This window comes from Macrotis lagotis, chromosome 6 (assembly GCF_037893015.1).
Source record: "Macrotis lagotis isolate mMagLag1 chromosome 6, bilby.v1.9.chrom.fasta, whole genome shotgun sequence".
Taxonomy (NCBI): Eukaryota; Metazoa; Chordata; class Mammalia; order Peramelemorphia; family Peramelidae; genus Macrotis; species Macrotis lagotis.
In genome coordinates, this window is record NC_133663.1 from 90,528,445 (window position 1) to 90,541,562 (window position 13,118).

Here is a 13,118-nt window from a genome sequence, read left to right on the forward strand (position 1 = left end):
CTTTTTTTTCCTTTTTTTTAATTAAAGATATTATTTGAGTTTTACAATTTTCTCCCAATCTTGGTTCCCTCCCCCCACCCCCACCCCACAGATAGCACTCAGTCAGTCTTTACTTTGTTTCCATGTTGTACCTTGATCCAAACTGGGTGTGATGAGAGAGAAATCATATCCTTAAAGAGAACAGAATTCTCAGAGGTAACCAGATCAGACAATAAGCTATCTGTTTTTTTCTAAATTAAACGGAATAGTCCTTGTACTTTGTTCAAACTCCACAGCTCCTTATCTGGATACAGATGGCACTCTCCTTTGCAGACAGCCCAAAATTGTTCCCAGTTGTTGCACTGATGGAATGAGCAAGTCCTTCAAGGTTGAACATCACTCCCATGTTGCTGTTAGGGTGTACAGTGTTTTTCTGGTTCTGCTTATCTCACTCAGCATCAGTTCATGCAGATCCCTCCATGTTTCCCTGAAATCCAGTCCCTCCTGGTTTCTAATAGAACAATAGTGTTCCATGACATACATATACCACAGTTTGCTAAGCCATTCCCCAATTGAAGGACATTTACTTGATTTCCAATTCTTTGCTACCACAAACAGGGCTGCTATAAATATTTTTGTACAAGTAATGTTTTTACCCTTTTTCCTCATCTCTTCAGGGTATAGACCCAGTAGTGGTATTGCTGGGTCAAAGGGTATGCACATTTTTGTTGCCCTTTGGGCATAGTTCCAAATAGCTCTCCAAAAGGGTTGGATGAGTTCACAGCTCCACCAAGAGTGTAATAGTGTCCCAGATTTCCCACATCCCTTCCAGCAATGATCATTATCCTTCCTGGTCATACTGGCCAATCTGAGAGGTGTCAGGTGGTACCTCAGAGAAGCTTTAATTTGCATTTCTCTAATAATTAATGATTTAGAGCATTTTTTCATATGGCTATGGATTGCTTTGATCTCCTCATCTGTAAATTGCCTTTGCATATCCTTTGACCATTTGTCAATTGGGGAATGGCTTTTTGTTTTAAAAATATGACTCAGTTCTCTGTATATTTTAGAAATGAGTCCTTTGTCAGAATTATTAATTGTAAAGATTGTTTCCCAATTTACTACTTTTCTTTTGATCTTGATTACATTGGTTTTATCTGTGCAAAAGCTTTTTAATTTAATGTAACTGAAATCAGCTAATTGATTTTTAGTGATATTCTCCAACTCTTCCTTAGTCATAAACTGTTCCCCTTTCCATAGATCTGACAGGTAGACTAGTCCTTGATCTTCTAATTTGCTTATAGTATTGTTTTTTATGTCTATGTCCTGTAACCATTTGGATCTTATCTTGGTAAAGGGTGTGAGGTGTTGGACTAATCTAAGTTTCTTCCATACTAACTTCCAATTATCCCAGCAGTTTTTATCAAAGAGGGAGTTTTTATCCCAGTGGCCAGACTCTTTGGGTTTATCAAACAGCACATTACTGTAATCCTTTCCTGCTTTTACACCTAGTCTATTCCACTGGTCCACCACTCTATTTCTTAGCCAATACCAAACAGTTTTGATGACTGATGCTTTATAATATAATTTTAGATCGGGTAGTGCTAAGCCAACTTCGTTTGCATTTTTTTCCATTAAGCTCCTGGCAATTCTTGACTTTTTATTTCTCCATATGAATTTACTTACAATTTTTTCTAACTCATTAAAGTAATTTTTTGGAATTTTGATTGGTAGGGCACTAAACAGATAGTTTAGTTTTGGTAGAATTGTCATTTTTATTATATTAGCTCTACCTATCCATGAGCAGTTGATATTTGCCCAGTTATTTAAATCTGATTTAATTTGTGTGAGAAGTGTTTTATAATTGTTTTCAAAAAAGATTCTGAGTCTGTCTTGGCAAATAGACTCCCAAATATTTTACACTGTCTGAGGTTACTTTGAATGGGATTTCTCTTTCTAGCTCTTCCTGCTGTTTCTTGCTAGACGTATATAGAAAAGTTGAGGATTTATGGGGGGTTTATTTTATAACCTGCAACTTTGCTAAAATTTCTAATTGTTTCCAGTAGTTTTTTTAGATGATTTCTTGGGATTCTCTAGGTAGACCATCATATCATCTGCAAAGAGTGAGAGTTTTGTCTCTTATTTCCCAATTCTAATTCCTTCAATTTCTTTTTCTTCTCTAATTGCTGTTGCTAACATTTCTAATACAATATTAAATAGTAGTGGTGATAATGGGCACCCTTGTTTGACCCCTAATCTTATTGGGAATGCCTCTAGCCTCTCCCCATTGAATATAATGCTTGTTTATGGTTTCAGATAGATACTGCTAATTATTTTAAGGAATAGTCCATTTATTCCTACACTGTCTAATGTTTTTAATAGGAATGGATGCTGCATTTTGTCAAAAGCTTTTTCCAGCATCTATTGATACTATCATATGATTTCTGATAGGTTTGTTATTGATATAATTGAGTATACTAACAGTTTTCCTAATATTGAACCATCCCTGCATTCCTGGAATAAATCCTACTTGATCATAATGTATTATCCTAGTGATGACTTGTTGTAGTCATTTTGCTAAGATTTTATTTAGGATTTTTGCATCTATATTCATCAGGGAAATAGGTCTATAATTTTCTTTCTCTGTTTTAACTCTTCCTGGTTTAGGTAACAGTCATATTCGTTTCATAGAAAGAGTTAGGCAGAGTTCCATCTTTCCCTATTTTTCCAAAGAGTTTATATAGGATTGGAACCAATTGTTCCTTAAATGTTTGGTAGAATTCACTTGTGAATCCATCAGGCCCTGGAGATTTTTTTTAGGGAGTTCAGTAATGGCTTGTTGAATTTCTTTTTCTGAGATAGGGTTGTTTAGGTATTTAATCTCTTCTTCATTTAACCTGGGCAACTTATATTTTTGTAAATATTCATCCATTTCACTTAGATTATCAAATTTATTGGCATAGAGTTGGGCAAAATAATTTTGAATTATTACTTTCATTTCCTCCTCATTGGTGGTGAGTTCACCTTTTTCATTTATAATACTAGCAATTTGGTTTTCTTCTTTCTTTTTTTTTAATCAAATTGACCAGAGGCTTATAAATTTTATTGGTTTTTTCATAATACCAACTTTTGGTTTTATTTATTAATTCAATAGTTTTTTGCTTTCGATTTTATTAATTTCTCCTTTAATTTTTAAAATTTCTAATTTGGTATTTGATTGGGGATTTTTGATTTGTTCTTTCTCTAATTTTTTAGTTGCATGTTTAGTTGATTGATTTCCTCTTTCTCCAATTTATTCATATAAGCATTTAGAGCTATAATATATCCCTTGAGAGTTGCCTTGAATGAATCCCATAGGTTTTGATATGTTGTTTCATTATTATCATTATCTAGGATAAAATGGTTAATTCTTTCTATAATTTGTTTTTTGGCCCACTCATTTTTTAAAATGAGGTTATTCAGTTTCCAATTTGCTCTGGGTCTATATCTCCTTGGCCCAGTATTGCATATGACTTTTACTGCATTGTGATCTGAGAAAGATGTATTCACTATTTCTGCCTTTCTGCAGTTGATCATTAGGTTTTTATGTCCTAGTACATGGTCAATTGTTGTATAAGTTCTATGTACTGCAGAGAAAAAGGTATATTCCTTTCTATACCCATTCAGTTTCCTCCATAAGTCTACCATATCTAATTTTTCTAACAATCTATTTACCTCCCTAATTTCTTTCTTGTTTGTTTTATGATTTGATTTATCTAGATCTGATAGCGGGAGGTTGAGGTCCCCTACTAGTAGAGTTTTGCTGTCTATGTCTTCCTGTATTTCTTTCAGCTTCTCCTCTAAGAATTTGGGTGCTGTCCCACTGGGTGCATATACATTCAATATTGAAATGACTTTATTGTCTATGGTACCTTTTAGGAGGATAAAGTTTCCTTCCTTATCTCTTTTAATGCCATCTATTTTTTCTGCTGCTTTGTCTGAGATAAGGATTGCTACCCCCTGCTTTTTTTTACTTCGGCTGAAGCAAAATATATTTTGCTCCAACCTTTTACCTTTACTCTATATGTATCTCTCTGCTTCAAATGAGTTTCTTGTAAGCAGCATATTGCAGGATTCTGGTTTTTAATCCACTCTGCTATTTGCTTACATTTTAAGGGAGAGTTCATCCCATTCACATTCAAGGTTATGATTACTAATTCTTTATTGCCCTCTGTGCTGTCTTCTCTCTGTTTGTATTTTCCCCCTTTACCCCCCTCTTTTATCCATATTCCCCAGTATTTTGTTTTTGAATATCACCCCCTTCAGTATGCCCTCCTATATCACACCCTCCCCTTTCTTTCCCCTTTCCCTTTTTCCCTTTTCCCTTCCCTTCCTTTTGTTATTTCCCCTTATTTCCCCCACTCCCCTTCCCTTTCTCTGTCCCCCCTCCCCTTTTCCTCTTTTAATACTTGAAAGGTTAGATGTTTTATAAGTTAACTGAGTATGTGTAGGTTGACTTTAAGCCAAGTCTGATGAGAAGAAGATTCCAGGTGTTTCTCCTCTGCTCCCTTCTTCCCCTCTATTACCATAGGTTTTTTGTACCTCTCAGTGTAATGAGATTTGTCCCATTCAATCCCCTCCCTCCTCCCGTCTCTTTCCTGTCCCCCTTTTTAGGGAGGTAGCGTATTTTTTTAGATCATTCTATCTAGGTCATAGAAAATTCTGAGTGTCTGTGCCTTCCAGTTCAGTATATTCTATTGAATAGAGTCAAAATTCCTGAGAGTTATTAGAGTCTTTCTCCCAAGTGGGGTTAAAGCCAGTTACATCCCATTAGATAGCAGTCTCATGGATAGGTCATGGATGTGCGTCATTTCTGGCTAGTTGTATTCTCTCTGTTAGAGTTACATTTCTCAGGATTTATGAGAGTCTCTCCCCCCCCTCTCCATGCTGGAATATAGCCAGTTTCAACTTACTGGATTTCATTTTTTTCCTTTTACCGCCCCCCCCCCCCTTTTTAACCTTTTCATGTGTCTCTTGAACTTCCTGTTTGATATCCAAATTTTCTGTTTAGCTCTGGTCTTTTCATCAGAAATTTTTGTAATTCTTCCATTTCGTTAAATGTCCATCTTTTTCCCTGGAAGAGAAGGCTCAGCTTTGCAGGAAAGTAGATTCTTGGCTGCATTCCAAGCTCCTGTGCTCTTCAAAATATCTCGTTCCAGGCCCTTCGATCCCTTATAGTTGATGCAGCCAGGTCCTGCGTGATCCTTACTGTAGCTCCTTGATATTTACATTGCTTCTTTCTGTATGCTTGCAGGATTTTCTCTTTTATCTGATAGTTCTGGAGTTTGGCCACCACATTCCTTGGTGTTTTCATTTTAGGATCTTTTTCTGGTGGGGATCGATGTACTCTTTCAATAACTACTTTGCCCTCCGATTCCATGATGTCAGGGCAGTTTTCCATCACTAGATCCTGTAATATTAAGTCCAGGCTTTTTTTTCTCTTCAATGTTTTCAGGAAGTCCTATAATTTTCAGGTTGCCCCTCCTCGATCTATTCTTGAGGTCAGTGGTTTTGTTGATGAGGTATTTTACATTTGCTTATATTTTTTCTATTTTTTGATTTTGTTTAACTGACTCTTGCTGTCTCATGGAGTCATTAGTTTCTGTAGACTCCGTTCTTTTTTTGGGGGAGGAGTTTTCTTCATTAACCTTTTGCAACTCCTTTTCCAATTGGTCAATTCTACTTTTGAAAGCGCTTTCCATTTGACCAATTGAGGTTTTGAGAGAATTAATTTCTTTTTGCATTTGCTCATTTGAGGATCTGAGAGATTTATTCTCCTTTTGTGTTTGTCCAATTGTACTTTTTAAGGTTTTGCTTTCTTGTTGCAAGGTATTAATTGTCTCTCCAAAATTTTTAAGCTCCTTCCTTATTTCTTCAAGGAAGTCTTTCTGTGCTGGAGACCAGATTGTATTCTCCTCAGAGGTTCCAGGTCTCTGAGTTGGGGTCTTTCCCTTCCAGGAATTTTTCTATGGTTCCACCTTTCCTCTGACCCTTCTTCATTATGCTAAGACCTTGAGTTGGGGGGTGGGGCTGGTTCACCTGGGCTTGGGATCACTAAAGGCTTTACTGAGTGCAGTTTCTCTGGCTGGCCAGTAGGAGGTGCTGGTTGCCCTCTCTGGAGTGTCTGTGACCTTGGCTGAGGCCTTCTCCCTTTGCCCGAAGGCAGGAGTTGGAACTATTGAATTCTTTTGCCTTCAATCAATGGTGGGCTTTACCCTGGCCTGAGGTCATTCCTCAGCTGGGCTGGTTCTTTTGCTCACACACCTGGGCCTGAAGCAGAAATAATTTGCATTTGTTTGGGAGGAGGCCTCAGTGCAATGGAGGCGTGGACTCAGAGTTTCTCAGACCTGAGGAGCCCAGGGATGGTGTCTGCAGCTATCCTGCACCAGACCTCTCTCCACGGCCCCTTCCCCAAGCTCCAGGGGGACAGGACCCACACCAGCGCCTCTGCTTCCCCGCGGGCCCAAGCCCCCTTTGTCCAGCCCCACCGCTGATCCAGCAGGTCTGGCTCTCGGGCCCTCAGACTCCCAGTTACAATTCAGCTGTTAATCTGGCTGATCCAGGGCTGATCTTCCCTCCAAGCCCAGACTCACCTGCGGGTACTCAGTCAAGGCTGCTGCGGGAGACAAATCCTGAGGTAGATTTTCCTCTCCTGGCTTTTCTTTCTGGGTTTCCTGGTTTGGATTTCTTTTAAGAGGTTTGCTTCATGTGATAGATGGGGAAGAGATCAGGAGACTTTAGAACTGTGCCTGTCTTCTCTCCGCCATCTTGGCCCCTTCCTACTTCATTCTTATTCTGTCATTCAGTGATACTGTTCTCAAATAAGATAGTCCAAATCCCAACGCCAGACATTTTCATTAGCTGTTCCTTCTGCCTGTAATTTTTCCTTCCCCCTCTCTGTCCCTTGGTTTTCCTGACTTTAAATTTCAATTAAAATCCCATCCTTTATGAGAAGCCTTTCCCAATCCCCCTAATGCCAATATCATTCCTCTGTTGATTATCTACAATTTATTCCATAGATATCTTGTTTGTATATAGTTATTTTTACTCCTTGAGAGCAGGGGTTGTCTTTTATCTTTGTATTCCCTTAGGAGAGGTACTAGATAATAGGCACCACTTAATAAATACTTAGTGACAGATCTCTTTAATCATAGATTTTGAGGTCTGAGAAGGGAAGATGAGGAATCAGAGACCCAGTAAAGTGGTTTGCACTGATGATACCTAGCTAATTGATAAACGCACCTGGATTAGAACTCAGAATTCTTTAACTAGGTATAGTTTTGTTTCTATTTCATTCTTCTCCATTTTCTCTGGCTGCTTCACCCCAGTTATTCCCAACTGGAGAAATACTGGATCCCTTGTCAGTGACCTCTGACATCCCCTCTGTTTAAAGAGCATTTTATGATTCCAGAAATTCTTGGGTGGATTCATTCTACTACCTGAACAGCAGGCAGTAAGGCCACTACAGAATGAAACCATTTTCCATTCTCCTGGAGCTGTGCCTACCCCATGCTTTGGACACGAATGGCTTGGGGAGCCAACCTGTGGCCAATCGACTGAGAAGTCTCATTTGTTTCTTTGGTCACCTCTCAGATGTCAGCCCATTTCAGATCTTGGCAATTTCACTTATCTCTGGACTTTCGGCCCACTGGCCTTGCTTCCATGGCCCCTAAAAGGGAGCAAGAAGCACTAGTGCATTCCACAGATGTCAGTAAATGGGTCTGGGTAATTGTAAAGGCCATCACAACTCAACAGTCCTTTCTTTCCCCTTGACGGGGATAAATGTTGATAACTCAATGATGATGAAAGCATCATAAACTGCCCATGTTTGCCACGCTCCATTTTACAAGCTTGAGAAATTTGCTGCAGCCTTTCTTAGGAAGAAAACCAGTTGTCAGGGCCAGGATAATTCTAGTCAAGAAATTAGTGTTGAGGGATTAATTGTTTAGAATGTAATGGTTGGTACAATCCAAATTAATGGGAGCACAAAGCAGTTTGCAACACAGCATTTTCAAACAGAATTTCTACACTAGAAATTTTATCAGACTGGTTAGAGCAGAAAAGGGGAAAAAGAGAGTCATTTTTCTCCTCATGAGTTATTTGAATGTGGTGGTATTGATGAAAACTTAGGAAAGAGTCTCCAATAATTACTTCAAATATAGGTCCATCCATTATTCCTAGAGATGATTGATTTGTTTCTTTTACTTGCTTCTGAAAGCTGAATAGAAAACATGATAATAACTAACATTTATAGAGTGCTTTAAGGTTTGCAAAGCTCTTTAGAAATATCATCTCACTTGATGCTCACAACAGCCCTGTGAGGTAGGTGCTATCATTATTTTCCTTTTACTAATGAGGAAACTGAGGATGCTGAGACAGGGATTCCTTTTATGTGTGAGTTGGGTGACTGCAGAAGGCTCTTCCATTTCTCAGATTCTATGATTCTGTGAGTTCAAATATTTTTAGTGGGGTTTTAGAGTCAGAAGGCTGGGAGTTCAAATCCTATCTCACATACTTGATCCTAATTAGCTATGTGACCTTGGGCAAGTTACTTCACCCTGATTGCCTCACATCCACAGCCATCTCCAGTTGTCCTGATTATCATATCTGGTCACTGGACCCAAATGGTTCTGGAGGAGAAAGTGAGGCTGGTGACTTAGCACAGTACCCCCTCACTCAAATCTAATTCATGTGCTTGTCATAGCATCATCTCCCTGATGTCATGGTATTCATCAGGAATGAAGGACAAACACTGGGGAAAGACCTCAAAACCAATTCAGAACTCAGAATTATAATTCTAGAATGTGCTAAACCTTCATTCCCCTCTAGAGATAGACCCCATTCCTCCCATCTCTCCTAAAGCCTATTCTACTTCAGGAATTCTCTTGGCATTCATTGGGCTGTAGTATTTTCCTAAACTCTCACTATTATTCCATATCCTCCCATCTGAATTCCTCTAAATTCCCTCTGAAGATGCTAATAGGTTGGATACCCCCATATATCCCAGCTTAAACCAGAAGGCACTATTGCTAAAAACTCATGAAGAAATTGTATACCTCCCTGCCAGATTTAAAATCACCTTGGGAACCAAAGCTGTTTCAAAGAGAGAATTTTGATATAAAACTTGGTGTTTTTGTGTAAGTTCAGAACCACTTCCAGTATTCTTATTCTTATGGGATGTGTGTGTGTGTGTGTGTGTGTGTGTGTATGTGTGTAACATGAATTGTATTGTAGACTTGGAAATGAAAGGATCTGTGTTCTGAACCACCACCAATCTTGAGATCCTTAAAATAACAGAATCACACTTAAACCCAGACTTAGAAGCTTAAAGGAAAGGAGATGAAACTCCTCCAGAATTCATTTAGTCAATAATAATAAGAATTTATTAAGTGCCTATTATTTGCCAGTTACTATGCTAAGCTCTATGGATACAAAGAAAGACAAAAGACAGTTCCTGCCCTCAAGAAGCTTACAATCTAATGGAAAAGACAACAAGCAACAGATATATTCAAGCAAACAACATACAAGTCAAATAGAAAATACTTAAGAGAAGGAAGACACTATAATTAAGGGGGAATGGGAAAGGCTTCTTCTATGGGAGGGACTTGAAGGAAGTCAGAGAAGCCAGTGGGCAGAGATGAGGAAATATTCTATGCATGGGGGACAGTCAGAGAGAATGTCTGGAGCTGAAAGATTGAGTGTCTTGTTCATTTAATAGCCAGTGGGCCAGTGTCACTGGATCAGTGTGTGGTAGAGACTGGAGCTAAGAGGGAGCTAGGTTAGGAAGAATTTTGAATGCCAAGTGAAGGATTTTGTATGTGAGATGCAGTACTACAGATAATAGAGAACCACTATCAGTTTGATAACTGGATGGAGGATGGATCAGAGAGAGAGGAGAGAATTGAGGGAGACAGCCTCACCAACAGGCTATTGTGATAGTCTAGATTTGAAGTGATGAGGGCTTGTACCTGGGTGGTGGCAGTGTCAGAGAGAAGAGAAGGTGACAATTTGAGACATGTTGCAGAAGTGATATAGAAAGGTCTTGGCAATAGTTAGTTATAGGGAGTGAAAGATAATGAGGAGTCCAGGCTGACTTCTAGGTTTCAAACCTGGGGACCTGGGAGAGTGGGATTGCACTTTACAGAAATAGGGAAGGTAAGAGGTAATGCCTCCAGGAAGGTAGGTGGCCTAGTGGATAGGGTGATTTCTTAGACTTAGGAAGGATTGGAAAAGGGATTCCTTTCATATATGGGACCAACTGCAAGGCAGCTGAAGCCCCTTTCAAAGTTGAAAATCTGCGATTCTGAGTTCAAATCTTGCTTTCAGATGCTTTTTTAGCACTAAGTCTCTGAATAAGTGACTTAAGCTTTCTCAATATGTTTCCTCATATATACTAGATAATACGAGAACCTACCTTAGAAAGTTGTTATGAGACTCAAATAAGATAATGTACATAAAGCATTTTTCAAGCCTTAAAGTACCATATAAATGTGGGCTTTTTAATATTATCTACTCCAGGGCTTCTTAACTTGAGGTCTATGAACTTGGTTTTTAAAAATATATATTGTGATTATTGCATTTTAATATAATTGGAATCTTTTGTTGCTTAGACTTTTTAGTCATGTCCAATTCCCCATGGTTTTTGATTTCCCATCCTCCTTCTCCAGTTCATTTTATAGATGGGGACACACATTAGGGTAAGTGACTTATCCAGGGTCATACAGCTAGTGAGTGTCTGGGTCCAGATTTGAACTCACCCTGGTGCTCTGTCCACTGTGCCATGTAGCTTCCCTGGAATCTTTTGTAACTCTATGTATTTCATTGTATGCATTTAAAAACATCATTCTGAGAATATCCATAGGCTTTACCAGACTGTCAGGCAATGATACAAGAGAAGATAAGAATCCCTGGGCTAGTCTAACCCAAACCAACAAGTGATCATTCAGCTTTTTCTTTCAAACCTCCAATAATAAGTGAACTCATCCCTGGTCAGGTTACTCTTTATTAGCTTTAATTTACTGAGCATTTTTTCCTGGTATTGGGTTCAAATCTGTCTAAATCCACTGTTTTTTTCTTATTTAATGAATTCTGTTGTATAGGTTCATAAATGGTACCAGTGAAAGAACCCATTGATCATTTGGGGGGAGGCGATGCAGAATTGAATTCTAGAGTGAAAAAGCTGATAGAAATGAATTTCTTTCCTATGACTAATTAAAATGTTATGAAAGAAATGTATAGTTTTCCTAAGTGGAACAAAGAAGTCTGTTCTGTTCTGTTAAGGTTACTTATTATAAGACATTTCTTTTCAAGTCCATTAGTAATGACACAGCTACTTTCATTTTGCCTAAGGAGGTCCCCTCATCATAACTCCCATGCCCTTTTTGTTAGACCTTACATAGCATTTCAAATCTAATCTGAAGGGAAAGCTCAAGTTTCTGTGGTTAAAAACAGGTTGTGGGAGGCAGTTCTATATTGGAGGAAAAAATCCAAACCAGGAGATACTTAGGAGACATGACTAATTCTGTATGAAAATGATGCATGGTAGTTTATGTTTGTATATTATATTTTATGAAAAGAATCATGGGGGCGGCTAGGTGGCATAGTGGATAGAGCACCGGCCTTGGAGACAGGAGTACCTGGGTTCAAATCCAGTCTCAGACACTTAATAATTACCTACCTAGCAAGCCACTTAACCCCATTTGCCTTTCCAAAAAACCCCAACAAAACTTAAAAAAACAAAGAAACATGTTTGGTTAGATCTATCTAGGATCTTTGTCATCATATGTGTGCAATGGTAGATTTGAAGTCCAAAAGACCTGAGTTCAAAACTTGCCTTGTATTATGATCAAGGGCAGGATATCTCTCAGAGCCTCATTTCCTCATATGTAAAATAATGATAATGATAATAATAATAATAACGTAATGCTTATTTTATAGGGTTTAAAAATGGAGCCATTGTTTTTTCTTCTCAAAGCTTATTAAAGCCCACCTTGTAAAGATTCACTCTCCCTTACCTATAAAAAGCACAACTTGTTTGGGATTCAAACCCTCCTCTGTCATGCAGCCCTATCATGAGAGAATAAAGTGATATCATACATGGACAAATGGAAAAGTCCTACCTAAATGTCACTTATCATCTAGCCAAATGGTCTCATTTTGCAGATGAGGACCAAATAGGTACAGGTGGGACCAGCTGACTTTTAAGTTCCTTTCCAACTTAGAGATTGATTGTGAGAGCACAGCAGCTGAAGGTCTGATTAACCAGGATTTGATATTCACATGATGTCAATCACAATTTGGGAATTCTATGCAGACCACCATCCAGGAGATGACTGAGAAGTGTGCCCCATAGGCACTAAAATGACTAAAATGTGTGATTAAACAAAGAGCAAACCCTTTAACCATTCTCATTTATGGTTTTTTTAATCCATTTATAAAGTAATCCCCCCCCCCAAAAAAAAAACCCCTTGTAACTAATACCATTTTATAAAGAAATTGAGGCTCATAAATGTGGAGTGATTTCCTTGGCAAGTGATGAAATTGGGTCTCAGATCCAGGTCCAAAAACTCCAAATCTACTTTTCTTGCCATGGTAAAATTTTAGATCATGGAATAATCAATATTAAGTTGGAAAGAACCTGTGAGATCCTTTGGTTCAACCCCTCCCTTTACAGATGAGGAATTCAAAGGTTAAGCACATCAAGTCACTTGCCCAAGGGAAGTGCTTGGAAATGCTTGCTTCATAGAGAGCAAGCCTTAGAAATGTATTTGAACCCAGAACCTCTGACTCCTCAGCCAGTGCTACTTTATCGTACCACAATCTTTCATGATCTTCATAAACATCCCAAGAATGATGATTAATTTAAATTGGAGGGGGTGAGGAGTGTCAGACTTGTATCCATTAAACCTAGTCATCCATATTTTGCTTCATATTGCTCAGGTAGTTGGGTTGACCTTATGCTGGGAGAAGTTCTAGAAATAGAAAATACTTTCTGACTTTACCACATTCCAGCTCAATGCACCTTAGTCAAATCACTTAACAGTTCCATTTGCTTGCTGTAAAATGAAGGTATTAGACAAGAATAATTAGAAGCTTTCTTG

At 38.5% G+C, this 13,118-nt stretch overlaps 1 protein-coding gene across 1 annotated transcript in view; it reads left to right on the plus strand.

Annotated features, from left to right (window-relative positions):
* Positions 1-13,118, plus strand: part of SIAH3 (siah E3 ubiquitin protein ligase family member 3) — a 90,331-nt gene that overhangs the window by 20,353 nt on the left and 56,860 nt on the right. The window lies entirely within an intron of this gene.